Here is a 12,588-nt window from a genome sequence, read left to right as displayed (position 1 = left end):
TGATCTTCTCTTGGAGTTTGTTGTGAGAGCAGTCTTTGTATGGATTGGGTGCAATGACATACAATGTACACCAAATCCTGCATCTTCTTAAAAGTGCGGCTAAACTAGGACCTCATTGGTCGCATTCTTCATTTGTATTTGAAGGCGGAAATGAACTTCTTGTGAAATTGGTACGCGGAGCTAATGATGCTCCTTTACAAATATTGGAATGTTATGTACTTGCTCGAATGTTACAGGCAGCTAAAGCTAGTTTAAATCTTTCACCAGAAGCAGTGAGTTTTTTTGGTGTACAGGAGAGGAGAGCTGGTCAGCAGACAGTTTTGTTAGGCACTGGAAAGCTGTTCTTGAACATGGATGAAAGTGAAAAACAGGCTGTAGTCCACAACCGTGGCGCTGACTCAACAAGTGTCACTGAATATTACCGAATGGTCATCAACCAACAAACATTCCACTCTCTCCAGTACACTTGAACTATAAAGACTAAAAACAGTGCATTTGTCAGCTTCTCAGGTGCGTTTTCTCTCATTTGTAGAATTCTTACTGGAGCGAATTCTTGTATAATTCTGCAATGCCAGAAACTATTTCCTGTTGAAATTCTCCATGCAAAGCACCTTTCAGTCTGCGTCAGAAGAGAGGAGTCACTAGTTTACGTAACACCCAGCGAAGTTATGCGCCTTTATGTGTCTATAGAAATAGACAACAATATTTTTGAATGAGAAATATGAAACAATTATGAAAGAGACTAATTCTCGTGCTCAAGACATGGCAACGATGAACAGTATGTCTTCAGCCATGGTACATGAATGTCTGGTAATAACAGGTTATAGCTTTAAAAAACAACAGCTGGTAACAGTGCACCACGCTTTATGGCGTTCTGTAATAATCAGCTTTTTGATGTTTGAATATATTACACAAGCCAGAGCCATCAAAATTCTAGAGTGTTTATTTTTTCTTGCGATAGCATCTTGTTTTCCTAATGAACCAGCTAGCCCAGTTTGCCACTCTTCATTACTGTACTCTTTTTGAGCAAGTGCTTGGGGAATTGCGTGGTCTGCATGTTGGCAGTAGTGATGCAGCTGCTGATGAACAGTCGCAGTATCCAAAACATGACAACATTTCATTTCATTTCATTACATTTATTATACCCCTCAGGGCCAAGGGCATTACAGAGGGGGAGTGGTAAATACAAAAAGAAGACAAAGACAGTTGGTTACATGAGTGTTTAAATGGCACCTGTAGATACAATATTAGCTAAGGCTTCACGGAACTGTTCATAATTAATAAGGCCTACAACTTCGGCGGGAAGATGGTTCCAGTCACGCGAGGTTCGCGGCAGGAATGATTGTGAAAAGCTTTTAGTGTTGCATGACAAAATACCATCATGACAAATACCATCATGACATACCAACATTTTACAAGACTTCGGGTGAGTGTCCTTACATGTAGCGAAGGACCCTACTTAACCAAGTGACTGCCTTGCGTGGGTGATCACAGTGAACAAACAGTGCTTCTTTAGCAGATGGTGAAGAGGTAAAGCTTCTCAGTCTGTATGCAGAGGCATGGAAAGCAGCTGAATGTTAAGTGAGCAGTTATGCTACTTGATACAACAGCAACATTTTCACACCATGCATCAGTCTTCCTCACTTTATTTTCTCCTTTGACTCAATGTAGCTGGTGGAAGTTAATCCGTTAACTGTGGCGGCATGACTAAGACACTATCTTTTTTCTGAATGAAACAAGCAAACTCTGAAATTTTATTTTAACAGTGTATTACGGTTTGAATCAAAGACTCCAAACACTATATATGAAGCCTCTTCTGATAGTCTTCTTTGCTGTCGCGTGCTGAAAGCTACACAGGTTAAACTACTTTTACACATTTCGACGTGCGGTGGTTGAACTAGCACCCAGTGAAGAATTGTGTCTTCTGATTTTGCAATATGTGCACTGATGTTTAGCTGTTTTTGTTCATGAATATGTGGTTTTAAATATGGTAAATCCATGTTCTTACTTGAATAAATTCTCAGATCTGTACTCACTTTTGCTTAAATAATATTGCTGTATTGTCATGTTCTGATATATTGCTGTAGATCTTGTACCAATAGCGATGCTTGTCCTGTTTCCTTGCTTCCTGTCAGTGTGCCATGCCAGTTTGTTCTTTTTGCACAAGCTCACTTGTGTTCTGTCACATATCACAACACTTTCGGGATGAATGCAAAAGTGCATAGTCTAAAGAAAATAGCTTCATATGAAGTTGTAATATGATAAAAGCATGTGCCAATTAGACCTGGCATTCTATCCAGCATCTGTGAGCACAAATGAGCATGGTGAAGTTGGTACTTCAGTCTGTGTTCTTCCTCTTATGTGCTTGTTTAAATGTGGCTAAAGTTGCTTGCTTATTCTTTAGATAATGGAGTGTAAAATAAACCCTAGTCATGTTTGTAGTCATGTTGCTTGTGTCTTGTCCTTTTTCCTTTGTGGATGGATGCATTAGCGTTGTCATAATTTTCAAATCAAGTATGCACCAACTAGCCCAGAAAGTAGCTTTAATGAAATCACGTTGGTAGTGTCTAATTTATGGCATTCACAAACTCAGCCTGACATGTTAAAGCTACAGTTAGTATCCACAGTCTTGAAAGTGCTTTGTTTTGCTTTTGTAAATAAACTTTATTACAACAGTAGGAAGATACCTATGAAGAAAGGAGTCAGACAAGTAGACACAATCTCTGCAATGCTATTCACTGCGTGCTTGGAAGAAGTATTCAAGCTAATAAACTGGGAAGGTTTAGGAGTAGGGATCGACGGCGAACACCTCAGCAACATTCGGTTTGCCGATGACATTGTTCTATTCAGCAACACTGCGGACGAGCTACAACAAATGATTGAGGACCTTAACAGGGAGAGTGTAAGAGTGGGGCTGAAGATTAATATGCAGAAGACAAAGATAAGGATAAATAACCGGGCAAAGGAACAAGAGTTCCAGATCGCTAGTCAGCCGCTAGAGTCTGTGAAGGTGTACGTCTACCCAGGTCAACTAATCACAGGAAACCCTGACCATAAGAAGGAAATTCACAGAAGAACAAAAATGGGCTGGATCGCATACGGCAGACATTGTGAGCTCCTGACTGGGAGCTTACCATTATCATTGAAAAGGAAAGTATACAATCAGTGCATTTTACGGGTGCTGACATATGGCGCAGAGATTTGGAGACTGACAAAGAAGCTTGAGAACAAGTTAAGGACCATGCAAAGAGTGATGGAACGAAGAATGCTAAGTATAACTTTAAGAGACAGAAAGAGAGCAGTTTGGACAAGAGAGCAAACGGGTATAGATGATATTCTAATAGACATTAAGAGAAAAAAATGGCGCTGGGCAGGTCATGTAATGCGCAGATTAGATAACAGTTGGACCATTAGGGTGACAGAATGGGTACCAAGAGAAGGGAAGTGCAGTAGAGGATGGCAGAAGTCTAGATGGTGCGCCAAAATTAGGAAATTTGCGGGTGCTAGTTGGAATCGCTTGGCGCAGGACAGAGGTAATTAGAGATCGAAGGGAGAGGCTTTCGTCCTGCAGTGGACATAAATATGATGATGATGATGATGATGATGACAGTAATCCTGTTTTGGATATGCATTAAATGTTGCACGTCCGTCTCGCAAAATTTGTTAATGTAATTTTGTATTAAAAGAACTGGAGCACACCTGCTACAAAGATGGACTGATACTTTTCTCATGGAACTTCCCCAATGTAGTTTCACAGGCTAAGTAACGCTGCTGTGCTTTGAAAACGTGTGCTTTAATTTATGTTGAAACATGTTTAGGATAATATATGTGCATACAAGCTGTAAAAAGTTTTGATAATTGCACAGTTTACATGCTTGATTTTTATTTGATACTCTAATATCCCAACTGTGTTGGTTAATCTGTTTACGTGGCAGGCAATGCATTCAGGGTTGTATATTCAGTTCATTTTAAAAACGTCTCTTCAGGCGTGTGGACACCGGCATGTGTGCTATTTCTAACATGCTTTATCAGTGCCTCAATCAGATTCCTGTATGTCATATGATGATCTCTATCTGGGTTTAAAAGACTGATACATCATGCTATTTGGTCTTGTAGGCAGCACAGTGAGATCTATCTGCTGCCTTCCAGTCTGGTAAAAAGTTCTATGGGTCAGGTAGGAATATATATCACTCTTAGAAGGACCCATACAACCTATACATATTCCTAAGAGACTTGTAGAAATTTCTATCAGTTTTTTTCGCTAGGGTACTGATATTAGGTTTTAAACTAGTGATGGCACTCCGAAGAGACATTAGTGGAGACATTGCCCCACTGGGCACGTGCAGCAGCTAAGCCCAGTGGGAGAGGGGGGATATGGACTGGGCGCCGGCTTGCGAGAGCAAGGATGACGAGGCATTGCGGCGGCGCCCTCTCCCCTCACGCCACACCTGGCGCACTAGAGTGATGGCAGATGTACCCTTTCACCCGCTCTGCTCCGTAGAGGCACGCTCGCAATGCGGTCACAACCAATGGGATTTGAGGTTTCATTTCGCTGAGACGACAGACGCTGGCTTTTTTACTCAGTGGGCCATTTGATTAGTCTGTTTGAACAGAAACGGACCTGCCAGAGTTTGGTTGTTTCATGACAAAACACACAGTCATCAACAGAAAGTTTAGTTTTCTACGTAAAGTTCTTTGCGAGATCTAAAATGAGAAAAATCAAGGGCCTAAACACTCAGCATTGTGGCATGCCAGAAGTGACAAAAGACAGATTTGTGAATTGGAGTTGTTAACATACAAATTGTGCTTAGTCATGAAGAAAGCATTCAGTGAATTTTAGTAATTGCATGTGGATCAATATTAAGTTAGCTTATTCAGGAGAAGGAGGCAGTGGCATAAAGTAGCAGAATTTAAAACGCTAGAAGCATCCATTCAACGCAAGAACTAAGTTCAATGGAGGAGATCAAGTTAGTGAACATGACAATATAGTTATGTTTTTCATGCGAGACAAGGTCTTATGGCAACCATGTTGACATTTGTTGTAGAAGTTTTGTGACACAATTTAGGATTATTATGGAGATTGAAATAAATGATGTTAGGGAGGCTTGGCGATTGAGGCCAGCAATTGTTCCGCCTAAGTGCCTCTCATAATATTACTGCGGCAGATCACCACGTGCATTCTGTTCTAGAAGCTGAAAAGGTAATGCTAATCTGTGTAATGCATCTGTCGAATGCCGACAACAGTATGATGCTGATGCGGTGACAACGATGGCATGATCGACGATGGGATGACAATTCTAGAGTCATCACGATTGAGGCATAACGACTTTGGGATGATGAGTGCATGCATTGCAATGACTGCGTATCTACTACACAGCGTGAAGGCGGCAGCATCCAACGGCGTGATATTACAACTAATTTGAAATGACAATGCAATGATGACAACAGATTGAAGACTGTGAATGGTGAACAATGATGCGTCCACTTGGCAACTAAAGAAAAACATATGAGGACAGCTAAGCATGTCTTATCTGAGTTGTGATTGCGAAAGCATTAATGCCCAATTGAACGCCACTGAGCAGTCCTTCGAGTTTTATGCTGCAAGTGATGCACCCTAGAGCTACATTGGGCCCGAGATAGCAAGCAGCAGCAGCCTGCGGTGCCAACACCGCATGCCACCGACGTGCTGCATGACCAGAGACCAGGAAACAGCAGTGGCCACCAAGGCCGGCAGGCACGCGCAGCAGCTAAGCCTAGTGGAGGGGGGAGATACGAACCGGGCGGCGGCTTGCGAGAGCAAGGATGACGTGGCGTCGCGGCGACGCCCTCTCCCCTCACGCAACACCTGGTGCACTATAGCGACAGCAGGTGTACCCTTTCACCCACTCTGTTTCGTCGAGGCGCGCTCGTGACGTGGTCGCAGCCAATGGGATTTGAGGCGCTGTTTCGCTGAGACGACAGACGCCGGCTTTTTTGCTCAATGGGCCATTTGACGCTTTCGCATAAATAATCGCTACAGAATAATGACGACGTGGTTATGTTGAGCTCGCGTTCACGCTTCATCTGCACGGACCGCCCTACCTGTGTACTTTTGGTACTGGGGCCAATTCTGTACCATGCAATACACTCAGTCATGGAGCACCCGCAATGATGATGCGATAGGCAAAAAACGCTGTGCTTTAAACATGCACCCATAGAGTGCCCCAATATTGCAACCAGCCGATCCGCGCATAGTGAAGCGTCCGCATGGCCGCGTTTGCCACGTGGCCGTGCTATGCGAGTGTGTGGCTGATATATTAATTGAGTAATCGAAAGACTGCTTCCGAATGCATTTACTAACCAATTTGAGTCCACGGCACCTTTATGTGCTGCTTTGAATAACTCCGTGTGGTACCGCGGTTCCCGCAGTTGCCCAATGCATGTGGCACATACTTTACCAGCAGCACTCGGCGTGTTTCGACTAAAGCAATTTCATTTCGATTCTGCTCGCCACTCATGGCGGCTGTAGCTGCTTATGGTTATACAGTACTTTGGTTATAAAGTACAGTAAGTCTAGTTAATAAATGTTATTGGGATGTGAGGTTTTATTATGTTAAATCGAGAACTTCGTCAAATTGAAACCACTTGATTAGATCCACAGCATGCCATAAAATTGATGCAAGGGCCAAGAATGTCGTTTTTGCCTACGTTCACACTTATTGTAGCAGTTGAGCATGTACTCTGCCTTAACGGAAGAAACGATTAAACATTCTTAAAAGCTATATGTCAGTGATACTAAAATCCCCAGAACTCTATTAGACCTACTATACCCACATTTTTCTTTTTAATTATGACAAATCAGGCAAGATATTAGTTGGTTCTAGGTTTTCAGAGCTCATGAATGTGACAGTGAAAGTATTGAATGTCATGTAGTGTAATGCAACGAAAACAAGGACACAAGAAAAAGGAAAACACAGACATAATTAGGCGCTTGTGTCTGTGTTTCATTTCTTCTTGTGTTCTTGTTTTTGTTGCGCTACACTACATGCTGTTCCATGATGATCAACGAACAAGCCCACATTGCCACCCCCGTGTAGAGAACAGGAAATTTCTTTATACACTTAAACCTTGATATAACAAAGTAGGTAAAATCGGCGATTCGCTTCGTTATATAGAAATTTTCTTGTATTGAAATTCGATCTGTTATGCAAATGTCAGTACAGTCGCCGATCGTTTTTGTTGCACGGAAAGGGGCCATGCAATTTTCCGAATTATTGGGCAATAAAAAAAAGCAAGTTTGAATGAGAAAACATTTTATTTTGATGAATATAGGAGTCAGCGATGAATGATACGGTTTCATGCCACGTTGATATCTTTACATCAGCGGTACGAATTGAGTGACGCCATGCTTTCGCGTGCACTCCGCCCCCAAAGCGTCGCGCGGTCGCACTGCGACGACGCTATCATGAAAAGCGCCGGCAGCTGGGAGCGAATGCTTCGTCTGCTTCTCGTTCCAACGGGTCATCAAAACTCGAGATTGCGCAACCTTCAATATTAAACGTGCGGGAAAACAGCTTACATGGTGCCACGCCGCCTTGACATGCCCGCTCTTTCTACACGCACCAGATTACCTCTAGAGCAGGGTGCGCGGCTGCGTATGCACTCAGCCGCGCTTACAGCCGCGCTCAGCCGCGCTTACAGCCGCGCTCAGCCGCGTCTCGGCCAGTCATGGCCGAGACGCGCGCCAACTTACCCCCCCCCCCCCACTCCGCCCCCTCGCGCGCGCTTGATCGCGTTACCGCGAGCTCGCTTTCATTCCCCACTTTGCCATTGCTCGCGTGGGAAGGCCGCACTTATGAAGCCACCATCTTGTCTCACCCTCGCACACTTTCACTCGCACCTAAAGCCCAAGTGCGGGGGGCGCGATAGGATCTGATCGCACTTGGACTTAATTTATACGGAACATGATGCGGCTCCAAGCTGTTGTTCTTGTCGCGCTGCACGCAGTTTGAGAGGTGCGCTTGCAAGGAGCCGCTTGTAATTCAGTCATTTGACTATCTGCGTCCGCGGAGGTTACCATTGATTGTCTCAATTGGCACTCCTCTGCGGCAGAAGCGAAATTTCGTTATATTGAAATTGCACATAAACACACTTCTTTATATCGAGGCTCTAAATGCATGGTGTTCTATGGAGAAGAGGTTATGAAAAGTTAAATTCTTCGTTATATCGAGAATTTCGTTATACTGAGGTTTAACTGTAGAGAGATTTGAATTTATATACCTTGTTGTGCAGCTCCTTGGGTCATAGTTTCTATGACTATGACTCATATGACTCTGTATCTGTTGCGTAGGAAACCTCTCTCACCCCGTTTCCCTACGGTTCTCCTTTTGGAGGAGGCCCCCTTTTGATGCTATCCTTGTTCCACTCTTGGCCCACATCATTTCATAATCGAGGCATCTAAGGCCACAGTTCCTTATGCTATGCAGCTCTGACATCATGCGTACCATACAGAATTGTACATGAGCCTGAGCCCATGCATAACCATTCTTCTGATCAAATGTTAATTTTTAGACTGACGTCCTTTCCTCTTGCATGACAGTTATCTCTGCTGTATTGTTGCTGCTCTCTCATGTGCGTATACCAATAAATTATCTTAGTCAATTTCTTCTTGAACATTGAGTCCAATCTTTGCCAACTTAAGTGTGTGTTGAATGTTAATTTTTTAAGACCTGTGTTCACAATCTGCCTCCACCTCATCCATTTTAGCATCCTCAATTCAGTCACTTCTCCATCCTGACTTCTAGGTGACTTTATTAAAATTGTTTAGGTTCCATACAGTATTGCTGATCATGTATTGTCTTATAAGTTTATTAGACAGTGAAAATCTTCAACTTGACTGGAACCTGTGTAACATAAATATCATAATGCATCTTTTCAGTTTTTCCAAACTATGCCAATTCTGCTGATTCTGTGGGCTGTCCAACTTTTCCATGTTAGTGTTTTCAGTTATCATTGAACCAAGGTATCCGTCTTCTCTATGGTTTACCCTCAAGGCTTCCCTCTCATCTACTCTGAGAAATTGGCATGCACCAACCAGATGTGGGCAGCTTGCCTCACAACACATGCACATGCTCAGCTACTTTCGCCAACCTTTGTGCTAGATGTCAATCAGCATGAGCGAAGCAGTGAGAATGGGGAATTATGAAATTAAGGCAGAGGTTCGAGCATTAAGGGAAGTCATACTTATGAGGTGAGTACATGCGAAGAAAAGTATTCAGAAATGTTGGGAATTTGCAGTTTCCTGTTTATTGGTCTATTAAACTCTCCCTAGCTATTTCAGTTATTTCATCATGTGTCGCAGTTTTTAGTTGCAATTTTTAGTTGCAATATGTTTTTCTTAAGTGCTGCCACACTTACTACTAGAAGTTTGAGAACCTATATTTCTTATTCACTTGGTTCATTCATACCTACAAGCAGCAGTCTTTTCACTTTACATCAGCTATTGAATGCAATGCCCAGATATGTTCTCAGTCTACTTCAGTGGGAGTCACTAACACAGTGAATGATCATGAAGCATGTGTGTTCTTAGAAAGTGCCTTCGCGTGATGCAGCTGTAGGTTAAGGTAGGGGATGCTTTGGAAAGCATGTTATGTGGCTTACATGATAATTATTTTATGCCAGAAAGCACACAACATTCGTGTTTATTTCTGGTGTTCTTCCTTAATTACCTTCTTGATTCAGCGCATATATATGAAGCAAGAGATCCTGGCTTGTTCTTTCTTTACATTAGCAAATTACATTAATCGTATAATAGCACACTTTACATAATTGAGCACACTAAAAGTCACTTGGCGAGCAAAACATGTACTTGTCTTTTTGAATATCCCAGCTTAATGTTTTAGTGTGTGCAATTTGGACGTGATTCTTCAGAAGCACTACATCTGCTTCAAGTATATGAGGTATAATTACTTTTGCTTAAAAATAATCCTAATCTTCCTTGATAGCTGTCCTTTTTTTACTAGACAACATATGCATGGTGCTTAATTCCAACATAAATATGCCTGCTGTAACTGTATGCATCAGTGTTTGACTATTCGTTACCTACTATTGCTATTAGAAAAATGTATTTGCCAACCTCCAATTATTTGCATTGAAGTAGTGAAGAGTTTGATGGCAGCCTGTCTGGTTTGGTCAAAAGAGGCACGGTAAGTAGTTTAAAATTAGATGCCAACCATAAAAATGAAAAATAAGAACTGGTTCAACTGGAGCTTTGTTCACAATCTTTGTGAACAAGGCTTTCAAGTGGGAGCCGAAACATCTATCTTGTATGCCCAATGTTCATTTGCTTATTATTATTATTTGAATTCATCTAGCCCTAAAGAGGTGGCAATTTATTTCGAATACTACTCTTTGCATTTTGTTTCCATTGCCCAGTTGTTGTTTTTTAATGTAACTTCATGCACCACACAAGTACAACTCAAACATTTTCATTCTTTCAAGGACGTCACAACTAGTGGAAGGTATTCTGCACTAACATAATTATTTTGAGATTTCCAGTAAATATGTAGTCCTCATAAAAAGTATCTAAATAATTTTGGCCTAAGCGGTTATACATTAACTATGTCGGCTTCATCAACTTCTGATATCACTTGGTCTTGGCAAACTTGTGAGCTGACAAGTTTGAGCATGCGGTCACTTCCCTCCATATTTGTTTCGATGAAGGCTTGCCCTTTGGTGCTACTCTGGATCCACCCCCGTTTCCTGTGATTGTGATTACCACTACGGGCTTCAAGGCACACACCCTCAGGAAAACTTTTCATGCACAAACCTGGCTCTTTCACACTTTTACTAAGACAGACATTGAAAGCAAGGATGGCATAGCAGGCATGTTGATTACAGAAGTACTTTATTAAATAGCTTTGTAAGTATTCATCTAGTGGACATGTCCATATCCTCTTCTGCTGAAGTGCAAAGTAGCTGGGGGAGCATGTCTCCTTCTCATGCATACGCCAGCCCAGCCAATCAGAACTTCAGGAGCGGATGAAATGGACATTTCCACTAGGTGGACACAGAATACATCCCCTGTTCTCTGTCCTATCTTTCCACCCTTCTCCATGTATTTTACTCAGTAAACTACTGGTTCAGCATGTTGGTCACCTTAATCAATCTTCCAGTAGCTCAGCACTTAAAAGGTATACAATACAAATAAGACACTGTAAACCCAAGCAGTTAGGCTGGCGATCGCTGCTGTTATGCACCATACAGGCTGAAGCAATGGCTTCACCGTAGCTTTCTAAGTTAACTTTACTGAACTTTGAATTTAGAGAAAACAGAATATAAAAACAGACTAGCATTTTTTTTATGTGCTTCACCACTCTGCTTTTTTGTGTTACTAAAATAAGTATATTGAACCTAAATGAAGTAAAAAGACAAGGAAATTGTGTTACTAATTTCATTTCACTGTCTTTTTAAAAGTATAGCAAGATTTTTTAATTGCATTACGAGTTGTTACTTATGTTTCGATCTTAATGTTCATTTCTCATGCTCCAAATAGGGCTACAACTGTTCCCTCATCCACAGCTATCAAGGCCTTATGGCAACTTTGGAAGCTCTATGAACTGAGTATATGCTATGCATTGCATAATTTCCTAATACATTTCCATGGCTGCCTTTAACCTCTATAGTTCCTCATTAAAGCCAGCATCTCTCTTGTGGCCACCTTTAAAGACCTTGTAGTAATGTGTGCCTAACAAGAAAGATGGGTGCATTGTAGTGCTAGTATGTTCTAAGTAAATCATTTTATGCAAAAATTGCTGACATAATTGTCTGACAAATACTGCATCATGTTTGCTATTTTGCCTTCTGTTTCAATTTCACTGCATCTATACATTTTACCAGTGCATGAGTAGGGTTCAAGGCTGTTCTTTAAAATGCTCATGAGCACTTATCATGATCAGTTCCCCATATAAGTGGTTTTGCTGAAGAGAATACAGGAATATGAGCAAAATTGACATGGAACCAACATACAGATAACGTCTGCATAACTGCCTATCAAAAGTTATATTTTCTTAGAAAAAAAAAAACTGGAACGTGCATCGCGTAATGTAAAACTTATTGCATACACTGCCTTCATTAAGATGATACTAGAATATTCAGCGTTGTTTGGAGTCCCCATCAAGTGACGCTTAAGAGGAAGTTGGAAAGAGTCTGGCGGCGCGTTTTATTTGTTCGACATACCGAAGGAAGGAATCGGTCATGCTTATGTTACAGCGTTGCAACTTCGATCTTCTTAAGGTACGTAGGAAGAAATATAGGCTGAAGGTGCTTTATCAAATAATGTAGGATCAACTTAAGATTGATAAGCTCAAATATCTACATGCTCCAGGCAAAAGATACCCGCGAACTAACCACGACTACGTCATAAAGCCGGACCATACCAACAGTGATACATATCGATACTCATTTTTCCTGGATGCGATAGAAATGTGGAACCAATTGCCAAACGCTATTGTTAGCCTAAAAGATGTCACCGACTTTGAAAATGCTGCTGAGGCATATTTATGGGAGTTTTCGATTTAGTTTTGAAGTGCCAAGTGATATGTGCGACTT

The 12,588-nt window shown here is 41.7% G+C and overlaps 1 long non-coding RNA gene across 1 annotated transcript in view; it reads right to left on the bottom strand.

Moving 5' to 3' along the window:
• Positions 1–12,588, bottom strand: part of LOC140213786 (uncharacterized) — a 47,617-nt gene that overhangs the window by 18,787 nt on the left and 16,242 nt on the right. The gene's annotated exons all lie outside the window — the stretch shown is intronic.

The sequence above is a fragment of the Dermacentor andersoni genome, chromosome 10, assembly GCF_023375885.2.
Source record: "Dermacentor andersoni chromosome 10, qqDerAnde1_hic_scaffold, whole genome shotgun sequence".
Classification (NCBI taxonomy): domain Eukaryota; kingdom Metazoa; phylum Arthropoda; class Arachnida; order Ixodida; family Ixodidae; genus Dermacentor; species Dermacentor andersoni.
Note: the sequence above shows the minus strand (reverse complement) of the source record. Positions and strands in the feature narration are given on the sequence as shown.